General features: G+C 47.1%; 1 protein-coding gene across 6 annotated transcripts in view; it reads left to right on the forward strand.

The window, feature by feature from the left end:
- Nucleotides 1-16,300, forward strand: part of ACD (ACD shelterin complex subunit and telomerase recruitment factor) — a 1,158,043-nt gene that overhangs the window by 263,012 nt on the left and 878,731 nt on the right. The gene's annotated exons all lie outside the window — the stretch shown is intronic.

A 16,300-nucleotide genomic window follows, 5' to 3' on the forward strand; every position in this document is an offset into this window, starting at 1 on the left:
AGTCACGAAGAGGCACATCATGCAAACCATTGGGGACATGAAGTTATTTTTTTCCAGTATTCATTTTTGTAAATTTGCAAAACAATTTCATAATGAATACTCAAATAGTAGAAACCATGTTGTAGAGCATATGATGCCAGAAACACACCGGTACAGGGCATGCAAAATCTACTCGCCCACTCGCATAGCTGTGTAGATTTTATAAAGGATAAGCACCATTTGCTTGGTACTCAACCTTCATGGTGTGTGTGTGTATGGGGATGTTGGACACTTTTATTTGAATTGTACTACCTGTGCGAGGCTGGCCTCTTGGTGGCAGCATTGCACCAAATATGAAGTGTGCTTTCTGTGTATTGGTGGAGCAGGACATTTCGGCACTGCCAAATGGGCGCGGGCCGATTCGGTTGAAATTGTTTGGCCGCAAGACACGTTTTGGCATGCCCAGTTGGGCGCGACAATGTCATTATTTTAATCAAATTTTTAAAATGAAGCATTACTGCTGCCTTTGACAGATAACACAGGTATATTTTTCGTCACCTGTCCCCATAGGGCGAGTGCATTTCCCCTAGGTTGAGTGTATACATTAAGGAACTCGACCTGCAGGGCCAGTGGGATTTTTAAGAATTTGCGAGGTCTGGGATAGAACAGTACTTCCATATCTTACAGGTTTAAGTTTACATTCTGATAATATGCAGTGCATGAAACACGTGTTGAAACAATGAGGTTAATTTTGTATGTCATGTTAATTGCAGGGAAAAGACTGCGATCGCTAACCCTGCACCTGACCAAATTGTATCATGGATTAAAATACACTGTTTATTTGTCTGCTGCAAAGCTAGGCATAGTTTTTAGTGATCCACTGCACTAAAGTTAAGTTTACATTATCCAGTTATGTTTGAAAAAGGATAAAAAAAAATAGATATATTTATACGTTACGTTTTTGTGGTATGGTGGGGGAGGGAGGTGGGATATTAGTGGATCATACCACAGATCGCCCACGTCCGGTGTGACCACGCTGTTTGCGAACAGCACATCCTGCGCTTGGACATATATTTAGCCATCATATCATATCTATATATATTAAAGTCAAACCATTTTTGTTTCTGGCTTGGCGAAGCATTGGTGTATGAGAGGCGAAGGCGTATGTGAGGCGAAAGGCGAAGGCATATGATAGGCGGAGGCGAATGGACCTGAGAGGCGAAGGTGAAGGCAGGTAGCATTCCAGAAGTTTCCAAATTGTTGCGATATAAACAGTTTCAACAGGCATTTCTGCTCCTATCTTACGAATAGCGCTAAAGTGTCATTTCACAAGTGGCCGTGTGAATTGAGCCATTCTTGATGCTTATAATTATTCTGTCAATTAAATTAATAATCAGATTCAGGATATGCTTCCGGGCACAATTACTGAATACAACTCAATACAGTGGTGGATGACAATGAAGTCAAAAATTACCCAACAGAATTCTTCAACTCTGGGGGGATCCAAGATGGGCACGGGGTGAGAATACTGTGAAACAGTGCTCTCCGCAGCCCCACCACTCTAGAACAGAAAATACAAAGCTAAAATCCCCTTCTGAGCAAATTAGAGCAAAAGGAAAGAGCCAGAGTCGAGACCGACACTGGGGAAAGTGCCTGAACCATGGAGAGGGGGACAACGCGGCAAGTTGCGCCAGTGAGGCCGGGCTAGCCTCAGTACGGCTAGCAGGGAAAGCCAGTTAGCAGGACACTGCGGAGCTGAGAAGGTCCAGGGCGAATCCTGTCGGGACCTGCGAAAAGAACCCAAACCCCAGTGGCGGTGCAATCCGTATAGCGGAGCTGGTGACCAGAACTGTGGCCCCGGGCAAAAGGAGAGAGATATTCTTGTCCGGAGCGGCGCAGGAGCCGCAAAATGGAGTATCCAGAGCCGGCACATGGTGGTGGTGAGAACAGAAGGAAAGCGGAGCTAGCCGGTGGGGAAATGGAGGAGGACTAACTGAGCAACACTGCAGAGCAGCAGGAGGTAAGCGGGACCCGCCGGCGGAGAGGCGGAGGCAGAAACAGCAAAGCTGGAATTAGCAACAAGCCGAGAGACGTAAGGAGGCTCCGGGCAGCCTGGAGCAGTGAAAGCCAGAGAAGTAAGCCCAATCAGCGAGGAACGGGGAGCGGAGGAAACAACCAGGAGGCGGGGACTGCAACAAGCCGATGGGCCAGCAGTGCAGACGGTAAGCTGGCAGGCCGTTACCAAGCTCCTCTGTAACTGACATATCCCCCATCCAGGAAGTGTGGAAAGTTGAGGGAAGCCACAAGCCTAAAGCAGGGTGGCAATGATCAGCGGCACTGCAGGACCTTATCCCCCAGTGCAGTTATAGAAAGCCAGAGGGAGCTGCAGTGGAGGCGGGAAAGACTCTAAACAGTTAAGGAAGAAGGCTAATCAGTGGAACCCCGGGCCTTAACTGGCATAACAGGGGCAAGAAAAGAAATGTTAAGGACTGCATGAACGTCAGCCGGGCTCCATAGAGGCAGGGGGCCAAAGGGGAGCATCCCCCCCCACCTGTTCAGTGACTACTGGGAGAAGCGGGCAGGAAGGAGCAGGCCGGGGGACCAAATCTGAAGTAAAGAAGAAGGGGAAGCATTAGACCCCCCCCCCCAAGGGCAGCCCAGGAATTACTGCATCCCCCCCACCACCAAAGCAAGAAAAGTGAACGTTAGAGCCTGGGCAGGTGAACCAGGGGAAAGGGAAGCGGCAAGACAGCAACACCAGACGGGGTCTGGCAACCTTTGATCGGATACCCCAGAAACCAGTAAAGGTGTCAACAAACAAAGGGAAAGACCTCCAGACCCCCGAGAAGGGGAGCAAAAAGAACCTGGAAGGGACGCTACAGAAAATGTGGAGGAAAGAGGGGGGGCTCACAGCCAGAAAGCGACATGCGAGCAGACAGGAGCGAGGAGGAAATCCCACGAGAGGAGGGCCAAGTAGAAGGAGGGGTCACAAAAGAATTTATGGTACAATGCTTTCAGAACTTCGGAGACATGATGGCAAAAGTGATGCAAGTACAAATGAACAAAATGAAGGAAGAACTGACAGGAGCACTAAAGGAGGTAAAGAATTAACTAAATACACTGGAGGCAAGGGTCCACACAAATGAAACAGCCCTGCAGTAGCTCGCGGACTACGCTTATAAAGTGGAGGACATGATGGAGCACCTTGACAGGGCCACACACAACCTGGAAATCCAGACCGAAGACCTTGAAAACAGGTCAAGGAGGGCAAGCATCTGGATCAAGGCAATTCCCGAAACAGTGGGGATGCAGAGCTGCAGCAATCAGTAAAACAAATATTTGCAACGCTGATCAATGTTTCGGACCCTGACGAAATCCTGGTAGACAGGGTACACAGAGTGGGGCCAAAGAGGAATGAGCAGGGAGCAAGACCATGAGATGTACTGGTAGCTATGCACTAATATACACCGAAAGAAAACATGTTGGTGGCAGCCAGATGATCCGATGACCTCAAATTCAATGGAGCTACGATCCAGCTATATCATGACCTCTCCCAGATTACGCTCACCAAGAGAAGACAGATGCGCCCGATAGAGCAAGAGCTAATGAAGCGTGGCATTAGATATAAATGGACTTTCCCATTATACCTTGTGTTCGAAGTGAACAAAAGTCAGAGAAAAATCTCTACGATGGAAGAAAGGGTGGACATACTAGGCATAGAGGCGGAACCGGCACAGAGTGACTGGCAGGGCCCAGGAAGGGACCACCCAAAAAGGAAGGCATGGGAATGGTCGATGCAGGAATCAAAAGAGAAAAGCAAGGAAGAGGAGGGGCCCACTAGACCCGAGAACCTCGGCAAAAGACTCAGCATCTGAACCAGAGCCCCTGGAAAGAAGTCCCAATAAGTAAATTCCCACGGCTCTGAGAGAAAAGTATGAGCACACGGGGAGGGGTAAAAGCAGCATAAGTGGTGGGGTGGGAGAAGAGAGGAATCGTGGCTCATTACATGGGCCAGGGAAGACCTGCTAAAGGGGGCACTGAGGAAGGAAAGGTTCTCAACTCCCGAGGAGGAGATTCGGGAGGGGCTAGAGGCCGGTTGAGCCACCCTAGTGAGGGTAGAAGGGGGAGGGGGAAACCAGGTCTGGAGGTGTCTAAATATGCCAACCATGAAAAGGGAGCACACACAGTACGGATAAACAATGGCTAAGGATAGGTCTCTAAAAATTATATCCTTAAATATAAAAGGGCTAAACTCACCACTTAAGAGGAAAAAACTGGAACAATTTCTAGCAAGGGAGAACCCAGACTTAATCGCCCTGCAGGAAACACATATACAGGAGAAAGATAAACACAGAATTAGAATACGGGGCTATGACCGGATACAACAATCAAATAACCCGGGGAAGAAAGGGCGCACTCTTATTGCAATGAGAAATAATCTAGGCCTGAGAATTATGGGATCGAGCAGAGACACTAACGGCAGGTTCATAGCAATAACTCTCCAGGGAGGGGGGGCCAATAACCCTAGCCTCCCTCTATGCTCCCAATAAGGGACAAGATCGCTGTATACAAGCAATGGTGGAAAAACTAGAAGGGTTTACCAAGGGCAACATAATATTCACAGGAGATTTCAATCTAGCGTGGGACCCAGCAAGGGACAGGAGTGCTAGGATTTCCCACTCCCAAAACAAACCGTCGAAGGAACTAAGGAGGGGGGAATGGAAAACCTAGCACTAGCAGATGCTTGGCAGGAAAAGAAGGGGGAAAAGGGGTTACACTTTAGATTCCGATATTCACAGAACGGCTTCTAGGATAGATTATATGTGCGTGTCACATTCCCTGCTAGGAAGAGTGATGGATATGGAAGTGGGGGCCATCACCCTATAGGATCATGTCTCCATCCTCTTGACAGTCACACAACCAAAACAGTTAGCAGGGCTTTGGAGATGTAGGTACCCAGCACACATTTTCAAGGATGAAATCCTGAAGGAGGAACTGTGGGAGGGGATAGACCAATACTTCCAAACAAAGGAAACCCAGGAGGTAGACCCACGCACAATTTGGGACGCTTTCAAGGCTACTATAAGAGGGAAAATAATAGCGATAAAGGTACCGAGGGACAAAGAGACTAGGAAGCTAGAAGAGGACCTAGCAGATAAATTGAAGGCAGTCATGCTTAAAATGGCAGAAAAAACCTTCAGGGGGGACTAAAAGGCAATAAAGGGTGGTCAGAGGGCAACTGTAAAACACTGCAAACTAGCAGAGCAGAGAGGTCCCTTATGCACCTCAAACAGAAGTACTATATTAAGGCAAATAAAGCGGACAGGAAAGAGGAAAAAGAAAGAACTATTCTAAAAATTAAGACGGCACTGGGGGAGGTGCGAACAGACCTTAAATCAATTAAGAGGGAATTTGAGAAATATTATGGGGAAGCCTACAAAACGGAAAATCCAGATGAGGAGAGAGCCATGTGGAATACCTGGAAAATTGCAAGTTACCGGAGATAACAGCCCAGGAAGGGGAGGAACTAGAGAAGGATATATCTAGAGAAGAGGTGTACATGGCAATCTCTGCACTCCCCATAAATAAAACCCCGGGCCCCGATGGCTTCACGTCCGAATTTCATAAGACATATAAGGAGATCTTGGCCCAACGCCTGGCTTCCCTCTACAACAACTTTGGGGGAGGGATAACACCCTCAATGAAAGAAGCAAAAGTGGTAATATTTCCCAGGGAAGGATCATACAACATGTGGCGCATACTGGCCGATTGCACTTCTTAACCTAGACGCAAAAATGTTTACTAAGATCCTGGCAAACCGATTAGAACCTCTACTCCCTAGATTAGTAGATGCGGATCAATAGGGATTTATATGTGGGAGGCAAACTCAAGATAACACCCGGAGGATTTCCCATATCATAGAGAAGGTTAATAAATCAAGTACTGTGGCCCTAGTGGTGGCGTTGGATGCAGAAAAAGCTTTCGATGGGGTGGAGTGGAGGTTTCTCTTCCTCACCATGCGCAAAATGGGATTCGGAGAAGCCTTCATGTCTTAAATTGCAGCTAGAACCGCTCTTGAGTATGATCAGAACTACCCAAGACATAGAGGAGGTTCCATTTGTGGGGAGGCTACATAAAGTGTCAGCATTCGGAGACGATATGCTGTTAACTCTAACAAAACCCTTAGTAATCCCTAAAGGCAGTAGACAAGGCTCTGGCAAACTTTGGGAAGGTTGCTGAATTGAAAATAAATGGGAACAAATCGTAGATACTGAGTCCTCAATTACCAGGGAGGGGGGGATGAAAGCTGGTTATGATATGGCATTTTCACACCTTGAAACACTTGTGTATGTTCAGCATACTCGTGGGCTCTGACTAAAAGAAGATATCTGGGAATCTATATTACAAAAACCGTTTACCAACTGTTCAAGACTAACTATCCACCCCCCCCTTTTTTTTTCTTCCTGCACTTATCTATCCTACCCTGTCTGCTGTCTTAAACTCAGCACTTGCTGGCTGCACTACCACTTTTGTTGCTTTTATTATTATTTATTCTGTTCTCTTTTTGCTCCGCACTTTCCACTTCTCCCCCTCTCCCATGCACTTGTGCGTTCTCAATGTCACTGGGCCTAGTAAGATTGTTGTTTTGTTCTCCACTGTTCCCCTCCCTTGCCTTGTCGCGCTCTGAATCACTTGTGTATAAGCGTGATAGAAATAAAATATCAATTCATTTCAATGATGGAGGTCGTCATGAATATGCTCCCCAGTTGGAGACCCTTAACCATAACATGGATGGGGAGGATAAATGTCCTGAGAATGGCGGTACTGTCGAAACTACTATATGCGTTTATGGCAATCCCTGCTAAAGTACCAGCGTCCTTTTTCCGAGAAATATGCAAACACACGCATGCCTTTATTTGGGCGCAGAAGAAGCCAAGAATCTCACATAAACTGATGCTGCAACTTAGGAACAAAGGGGGAATGGGAGAACCCGACCTTATAACATATTATCGGGCAGCCCAAATCAGAGTGTTGAGGGATTGGGCAAAGGAGGACAGAGGGAAAAAATTGAGGGAAATGGATAGAGCGGTGGTGGGTACAGATCTGGAGAAGGTGCTATGGCTACCCCGGGAGGACAGACCCTGTAACATGTATTGTAGTGACATTGAATCCCTGGTAGGGCAAACGTGGGACGAGGTGGCAAAAACGGTCCAAAACCACAACATTCCCATCACCACTTACCCCGATCTTCATGAACCCGCAATTCATGCCGGGTTGGGCTGGTACAGACTTTGACAAATGGTAGGAAGGGGGATGTCGGATGCTAAGGGATCTGTATGAAGGCGAGGTGGTAAAATCCTTTCTCCAATGTAAAAGTGACTTTGGAGTGGAAGAAGGGGAAAGTTTAATTATGCCCAACTGAGACACTGGGCCCAAAATCCCAAAGTAAAGGAGGTAGCGACACGCGAACTAACCCCGTTAGAGAAATGTTTATCCACTAATGCAGGGAACAGACACCTAGTAGGGGCATTATACAGATTGATCAAAGAAGGGGAGAAATCGGGGGGACAGTTCATGAGCAACTTAGAAAAGGAAGTTAAACAACAAATCTAAATCGAGCAATGGAAAGCTGGTGGCCAAATATACCCAAATTGGCGCACTCGCTGCAAATTCAGGAAATCTGGACAAAAATGATGCATCAATGGCACCTCACTCCTAGTAGACTGTCCAAAATCTACCAAACATCATCCAAAACATGTGTGAGCGGGTGCAGAGAGGAAGGAACTTGGGGACACATATGCCGGCAATGCCCATCAATCTAACCATTTTGGGGGATGATTCAAGAAGCGATGAAAGGACATGCTGGGCATAGAAAAGAAGGCAAACAAGGGGCTGTTAATAATGGGTCTGGATGGGGAGCTTGAAAAATTGCCCACGAAAGCCCAGCGGAAAATATATGTAATTCTGGTGATGGCCTGGGCCTTGCTAGTGGCCCGCAAATAGAAAGCAAAAGAGGAACCCGCGGAACACGAATGGGTGAGTAAAGTTTGGAACCTGCCAGCCATGGAGAAAGTAACATATACACTCAGGGGGGATTACCAGAAATGTATCATGGACTGGGACCTGGTGATGCAATTTCTAATGAAGGGCTCCAGTAGAGCCTGGTGCCCAAGGAAGATGAACTTGCTGGCACTTGTCAGAGAAGCATTAGGGGTTATTCTGGAGGCTTCTTTAAATTCTAACCTACATGTTCAAAACCTCTGCAAAACATGTAATTACCATCTGAGACTTTTGCGCACCATACGCCCATTCATTAACAACAAGAATGCGGTAACTATTGCTCGGGCCATGGTACTATTGAGATTAGACTACTTCAACAGCCTACTCTGCGGTTCAACAATGTCTAACATACAGTCATGCCAAGTAATCCAAAACAATGCCATCCGTGATCGCTATGAACATTCCCAGGAGGTCCCATATCTCCAATACCAGGAGAGATATTCTTTGGCTACCAGTACAGCAACGTATCAATTTCAAAATGTGTACACTAATTCACTGTCCTATCTACGGAAAAACCCCACAGTACCTAAAAAAACATGATTGTACCTTACAGTCCGGTTGGAGACCTGCGATCCTCAGACCCGAATCTGCTACAAGGAATTAGAACAAGAGAGCCAGAGGCCTACGTAGATCATTTCGTGCCAGTGCCACCGTATTTTGGAATTCTCTACCATCGTCCATTAGAGGGATCACTGATTGGAAATGCTTCCAAAAAACCTTAAAGACTTGCCTTGTCTGCTAAATTGGAAATTCCACTGACATTTAAATAAACATTAGGGCTTGTATGCCTTTGTCTCGTTATTTTGTTTGTCTTGTTGTGTTGATGTCAGTGCCCTGATGCCCCCGGGTGTTTGGTGCTTTAGAAATAAATAAATAAAAATAAAAATCATTCCCCCACTAGAGCATGCAGAGCAATATCATAGAGAAAGGGGGCAGGGGGAAAGAACTTCCAACAAAGAGAGAGGAAGAGAGGAGGCAATGTGAGTATAGGGCAAAATCAAGCAGAAAGGAATCTGAGACAAGAAGTGACAATGACGATGAAAATGATCTACAGGAGGAAACCGACCAGGACACCAAGGTCTGGGAAAAGGGGAGGTGGTTGATGGGCAAGTTCAATGTTTTATAACACATGGTGTATAAGAAATGCCAATAAAAAATTAAATGAAGAATTCCTCAACCCCCCAGGAATGTCACTGCATCACCTTCGACTGAAAGTTGGGTCACCCATCATGCTGCTTCGTAATCTCGACCCACCTAGGCTGTTTAATGGCACAAGGCTGTGTGGGTACCCCAAATCAGTTGTATATCTTTTCTCCAACTGGAAAAACGAAAAACTTTGTTTATAAACAAACCTTACAATGAACATGTACTTTGGTAATATTAGACTTTAAGTCCATACTAGTTGGCACCGTCCGCATCATGTCACCCATCATGCTGCTCAGGAATTTCCATGTTGTTCTCAGGTAAAGTTATACGTTTCAGAATCCATTTTTTTTAAAGAACTTTATTTTTGGTTTGCATGTCACAGTACACTTTGCTTGTCTCGCATCTATATAATACAGATTCGCATTACAAAATTGACAACCCAACTCCCCTTGTAAACTTTTACATCAGGTGCATGTCCACGTATATACCCATAGAAAGAGGTTACATATAGCTAGCTGTGTGGCATGGCCCATCATTCACGCTATCATTGTCTGAGTTTTCAGTGTCTATGTAGGTTTCATCTAAGTATGCCCTGAACGGGGTCCAAATGTCTTTTGGTTTACATGGAGCAGATATCATATTAACATAGTTTTCCTCACATTCATTCACGTAAGTGAGGGTCGCAAGGAACTGTTCTGTTGTTGGAGCCTGGCTGCTCTTCCATTTCTGAAGGATGCATTTCTTCGCTACTGCACAGGCGACGTTGAATAGTCTCCTCGTTTTTTCCGGGGCCTTGCCAATGTCTCCAAACAGGTATTTAGGTGGATTGAGGTGTGCAGGGATTTGTGTTATCTCTTGAAGGATGTTGGCCACTGCGAGCCAGAAACCTGCTATCTGGGGGCAGGCCCAGTACATATGAAACGAATCCGCACCAGGGGCGTGGCATTTCAGGCAATTGTCGGGAGTGGTCTTGTAGAACTTAGCCATTTTGGCTGGCGTCTAATGTAGTTTGTTCAGAACCTTGAATTGTATCAATCTCAGGCCTGCATTAAGTGAGAATTTCTTAGATAGGAGGCAATATCTGGCCCACTTCCCCTCCTCGATTATAATATCCATGTCTTTTTCCCACGATGCTTTGATGGTGTTCGATGATTTCGTGTGAGCCTGCACAATATTGTATAATTTGGACACCCCAGTGCCTGCCTGAGAATACAATGACTGGTAGCGTACATGCTCGGGGGGTTCGTCTGGGAATGATGGCCACCTTTCTTTGGCTTTCATACGGTGGAACTGTAGGGTGGCTAGTTGACTGCTCCCCACTGAGTTTGCAAAGTCTTCAGGAGTTACAAATTTACCATTGGGGAACATGGTTTTCATTGTGAATTCATATTCGGGTAGCCAGTTTTTCTGGATGGCAATGTCATACGTCGGCTTAATGCCTGGGAAGTTCCAGAGCGGGGATTGGGAATCATAAGGGCAGTCTATGTGCAGACGCTTGCTTATTGCAGCCCATGCCGCAACTGTACAAGAGGCGGGGTCAAACTTGCAATCGTCTTTATGTGACTTCGTAAATATGATGGATCTCAAATCGGTTGGGCGGACCGAATGACGCTCAATGGGTATATGTGGTGTGTTATCCGAGGGGTCCAGCCAGAACTTTGCATAGTGTGCCTGTGCCACATAGTAGTACAATTCGAAATCAGGGGCGGCGAAGCCTCCCATATCATAGGGTTCGACCAATTTGTTCCATTTCATTGTATTCGTGCAACCGTTACACACGAAGGTGGTGGCCATGGAACGCAGGTTGTCGAAGAAGAGTTTGCCCGGCCATATAGGTACATTCCAGAACATGTATAGGAGCTTAGGGAGTACCGTCATCTTAAGGACCGCTATCCGGACAGCAAGAGATATGGGTTGTCTGGACCAAATTTGAAGCTTAGAGTGTATGGTTTGTAACGTGGATTCATAGTTATCTATATAAAGAGAGTTCTTGTCGTGAGAAACCAGGATCCCCAGGTATCTAATGTGATCGGGAGCCCACGACAGGCCATGAGTGTTTGTGGGGCAAGTAGTGGCTTGTGTCAACGGAAAGATCTCGGATTTGGATGTATTGATCTTGTAGCCTGAGTGTGTAGTGAATTTGGTAATCACAGCTAAAATGGGGGACAGGTTCTTTTCTGGTTCCCGAACATATAGTTGGGCATCGTCTGCATACAATGAGATGGCTTGGTATACCCCAGCCATTTTTATACCCCGAAGGTCTTGTTCAGCTCTGAGTGCAACCGCCACTGGTTCAGTGGTGAGGGCAAAAAGGATGGGTGAGAAGGGGCATCCCTGCCTCGTTCCCCTGCATAGAGTAAATTGATTGGATAAGGTACGGGTGGTTAGAACTCTGGCCTTGGGTGAGGAGTAGAGAAGTTTGACACAACCTATCAGGTAAGGGCCGAATCCGAATTTATAAAGAACCTCAAACATGTAAAGCCACGATACCGAATCGAACGCTTTTTCGGCGTCAAGTGAAATGGCTGCTGCTTGTGCCTCTGGTTTGATCTGTGCTAGAACACTGAACAGTCTGTGCAAGTTCAGGGCAGTGCATCTCGTAGGGATAAATCCGCATTGGTCAGGGTGGATTAAGGTGGTCATTTTGGGGAGCAGTCTAGTGGCCAGCACCTTTGCGTAAATCTTGGCGTCCGTGTTAATCCGGGACAAGGGACGGTAGGAGGAGCGTTCATATGCCGGGTGTCTAGGTTTCAAAAGCACTGTAATGACTGCGTCTGACATGGACTCAGGGAGTGAACCAGCGTTCATAGCCTCTTCCCAAACAAGGGACAATATTGGGGCGAGTATCGGAGAGCATGCCTTATACAGGTCGGCGTTTAGGCCGTCCGGCCCTGGAGTTTTACCCGCTGCTAGTGCTTTGATCGCTTCAGCTATTTCCTCACCCGTCATGGGTTGTTCAAGGGACCAGTTATCTTCTAAAGTTAGGCTAGGGAGGGAAATCTTACTTAAGTACGACTTTACGTCGTCCCGTGTGGCTCTATCGTGGTTGGCGTAAAGATTAATGTAATAGTCTGTGAGTTTATTTCATCCTCCCCTGGCACAGCCGTCCCCCCATCTGTTAGAATGCTTGCAATAGGGGTTTGGGTGTGGTCATTGCGAAGTATACGGGCCAGATGGTGGCCCGCCCTGTTGCCCTCCCCGTATTTGCATGCCCTGGACGGGATGGCCATGTATTGTTGTTCTTTGGTAGCCAGCTTGTTAAAGGTTCGGAGGTTTAGACTAATGTCCGCCAAAATACGTTTGTCATGGGTCCTACTATAGGCAGATTCGAGCGATTGCAGGATTTATTTTGTGTTGCCCAAGTTGGTTCTAACGGTTCTGAGGAGACCAGACGTCTTGGACATAAGGTTGCCTCGTAACCACACCTTAAATGTTTCCCAGATGGAAGCCCAGCTGCCCACAGAGCCCTTATTCAGTTGGAAGAACTCCTCTGTCTCAGTGTATAGAGCCTCCACCACATTCAGGTCCTTCAGTATATTGGGGGGCATCCTCCATCGCTGTGCAGGGCGACGGATGTCAGGGAATAGTATATTTAGAATGACGGGGGAATGGTCCGAGAGTGTGCGCGGAAGAATATTGCAGCATTTGATGGAGTTGATGAGGGGGAGGAGATGAGAGAGTAATCTATTCTGGATTCAGAATCATGGACCGAGGAATAGAAGGTTTATTTTCTATCTGTGGGGTGGGTCCCTCTCCATGCATCGGACAAAGCTAGTTCCTCCTGGGCTTGGTGTATGTTGGCTGTTTTAGTAAGATCTCTAGGCTTATTTGAGGACCTATCTAACGTAGTGTCAAGGATAATGTTAAGGTCTCCTCCCCACAATACCCAGGCTTCCGTTGTAGGGCCAATCTTTGCAAGGAGGTGTGTGTAGAATTCTGGCTCATCCAGGTTTGGTCCATATGAATTGACCAATATAAATTTTCTGCCAGCCACGGGGCCCCAGACCACAACATATCTGCCCTGTGGATCAATTATACTTTTCTCGGTGGAGAACCCTAGTGAGGGGTGTATTAGTGTGATGACGCCTCTGTTTTGGGATGAGTATTCCGTGTAATACCTATTTTTTCCCCACTGTCGCAGGATACTTTCGTTGGTGGATTTTAATGCATGAGTCTCTTGGAGCATAGCGATATGTGGGTGGTGTCTGTTGATGTAAGCGCCTACTTTGCTGGCTTTCGCCCTGTTGTTTAACCCCCGGATATTCCAGCTGAGCAGTTTTAGTTTAAGCCCCCCGAGTGCATTAGTTTTCTGCACCATTTCCGTGTGTCATATAAGAGCGTGGGGAAGTGGATTTTCTCGTAGTGGAGGACAGCAAGTGAAACAATTTTACCAGTGGTTAAGCCAACTGAACATTGTGCCTGGTGCCCAACAGGGGCTACATGCAGCATTAACGTAGTGTTCGAAAAGTGAAACAGTCCCCTGTTGCCCGTACCCACCCCTTCCCACACCATCGTGGCCAACTTGATGATGAACCCTTTTAACTAACTTGTGGATGTTCCCAAAGAAGGGGACGAGTGCAGCAACTCTGCTTCGAGGTCGGGCGCATCTCATCTGGCATTGTTAAAGGATGGAAGGCAGGGGGGTTCTCCCTGCTGCATCCTGTTTCCAGCATTCACAGTGGCCAGCATAGACCAGTCCTGACTGTGGCTGGGATCAATGAGTAGGAAAACAGGTTATACAGGTTGTTGCAAGTCGTTCTGGTCAAGTTCCTGTCTCACGGGCGGGAGAGGTATTGAGGCTTCCATATAGGCCAAAGCTGAAGCAGGAGATTCGAAAAAGTGTGCTCTTCCAGCATGTTGTATACGAAGTTTCGCTGGAAAGAGAAGGGCGTAGGGGACCTGTCTCAAACGTAGCTGGCGCTTGACAGTTTTGTAGAGTCGTCTTCGAGTCTGGACCCCTGCGGAGAAGTCCGGATATTCATGGATGTTGTCGTTACCAAACCTAAGGGGTCCTTTCTCTCTTGCCAGTCTGAGGATGGTGTCCCTGTCTCTGTAGTTCAACAGTTTGGCAATCACTGTGCGGGGAGGAGCCCCTGGTCTGGGTGTTGGAGCGAGGGTTCGATGTGCCTGCTCGACGAGGAACTGGGTTGAGAGTGCCTCCTCCCTGAGGAGAGATTTCAAAAGGTCTTCGATTCGGGACTCCATTGGGCCTTTGCAGAAGGTCTCTGCGAGGCCGACTATGCAGATGTTGTTCCATCTGGATCGGGATTCCAAATCGTCGCATTTATCGCAGAGTTTATTCATTTCCCCTCTAAGGAGTGCAATGTCCTGGGTGTTTTGCCGAGTAGAGTCCTCATTCGTGCCAATTCTGTTTTCAGACTCTGTGATTCTGGCACTTTCCTTGTCTAGGCGAGTCTTTACGGAGCCTATCGTGGAAACAATGTTGTCAAGTTTGATGTTAATGGCCAGGAATCCATTTTGAACTGTTGTCAGCAGGTGATCAAATTTTGTATCTTCTGCATTTAGGGGTGAGGCCGGAGATTGAGGGTCCGGGCGTTCAGGAGATGATTGTGAGCTAGTAAAGGAGTCTATCGGTCCCGTCTTCCTGGACTTGTCCGCGTTTTTTTCCAGTCATTGTGGAGGTGGAGAAATGGCCTAGGCCTGGTTGGATGAGGGGGCCGTGTGTTAAAGTGTGGTGGAGGAGGGCTCAGGAGGGCGCAATGCCTGCAGGTATCCCGGTCCGCCCTAAACGTCGATTGTTCCGTGGCGTAAGCGGGTCAATGACCGCAAGAGCTGACAGGTGTGAATTTTCAAAGTGTAATTTAATGGTAGAAGCACTGAGCCAATGAAGGGGGGCACAGGATATGTTTGATTCGGGTCAGTGAGCCCCACACGTGCCCCGCGCCCAGCCGCCGCGCCAGCCCAGTCCCACGTAGCTCTCACCTCGAGAACAAGGAACGGGGTCGGGAACGTCCAATCTAGGCCCCGGGGTTGCCGCGAAGATCCGCCGAAGGGCCCGGAAGCCGGCACGGGGCAGAGCAACGAGGGTCCAGGAGGCTCCGCCGCGAGTACCTTCCACTGAGGGAGGGACGTTGCAGGGCGCCCTATGCCGGGCAGGGCACAGTATGCCCAGAGAACGTGTGGTGCGAAGTGTCATGGCCGCAGTCCGCCGCAGTCCGCCGGTCCCGCTCCACCCACTGTGAGGCCCAGCGTAAGAGGGAGCCGCGGCGCCCTCGTAGATTCTTGCGGAGCTGCGAAGCGGCACGGGCCTGTGTCCTCAAGGTCCACCAGGGTTCCCAGGCTTGGGAAGTCCGATTTCAGTCGGGATTTCGCCTGCAAGGTCAGCATGTTCTCCGGGAACAGCGCGGGTAGCTTACGAGTTCGATGCAATCTGGAAAAAGGCGATAATGCAATCAGGATTCATGCCGGAGAGGAGCTCCTCACTCAACAATAAATTGTGTTGTGTATTTTTTATGAGAAAACATTTTTAAAATATTAAGTAATCAAAACATTTTGTGAGTTTTTTTTCTTTCCTTCCACCTTTCTTATGGAGCCTTTCCAAAAAGCATAAAACTACCTTAAGGTTTTTCTAACAAATGGCACCTATGACAAAATGAAATCCTGGGCAACTCCAGGTATATCAGCTAGTATACTATATAATAAAAGACCAGAAATATGTTTGTCCAAAGCCATCCTGCCCACTACGCCTGTCATCACAGCTAGACGGAGCTGTTGCCTTACGCATACAACAATAAGACTTCAAGTTCATCTTCCAGGCGGACAAAATGTGTATTTCAACAATGATAACATACAATTAGCTGCAGAAAAGGCCCAAGACAGGGATACCACTTTAATAGTATACTTGAAGTTGCATGCACTAAGAAAATATGTACATTTAAAAAAACAACATGTAAACAGAAATTCATTTGATTAAGCACTATTTCTTTAACAAAATAAATTACTTTTTTAATGTACTTATGTATTTTGTAATTATTAATTGTAATATTCTGTGGTATTTATTGTAGCAATAATATTCTTCATGTACGTTTTAAAATTTATTTGACTTCAATTTACTTTTTTTATGACATCCATTATATATTTGAGTCCAAAAAAG

Source organism: Ambystoma mexicanum, chromosome 5p (assembly GCF_040938575.1).
Source record: "Ambystoma mexicanum isolate Mex_15411 chromosome 5p, UKY_AmexF1_1, whole genome shotgun sequence".
Classification (NCBI taxonomy): domain Eukaryota; kingdom Metazoa; phylum Chordata; class Amphibia; order Caudata; family Ambystomatidae; genus Ambystoma; species Ambystoma mexicanum.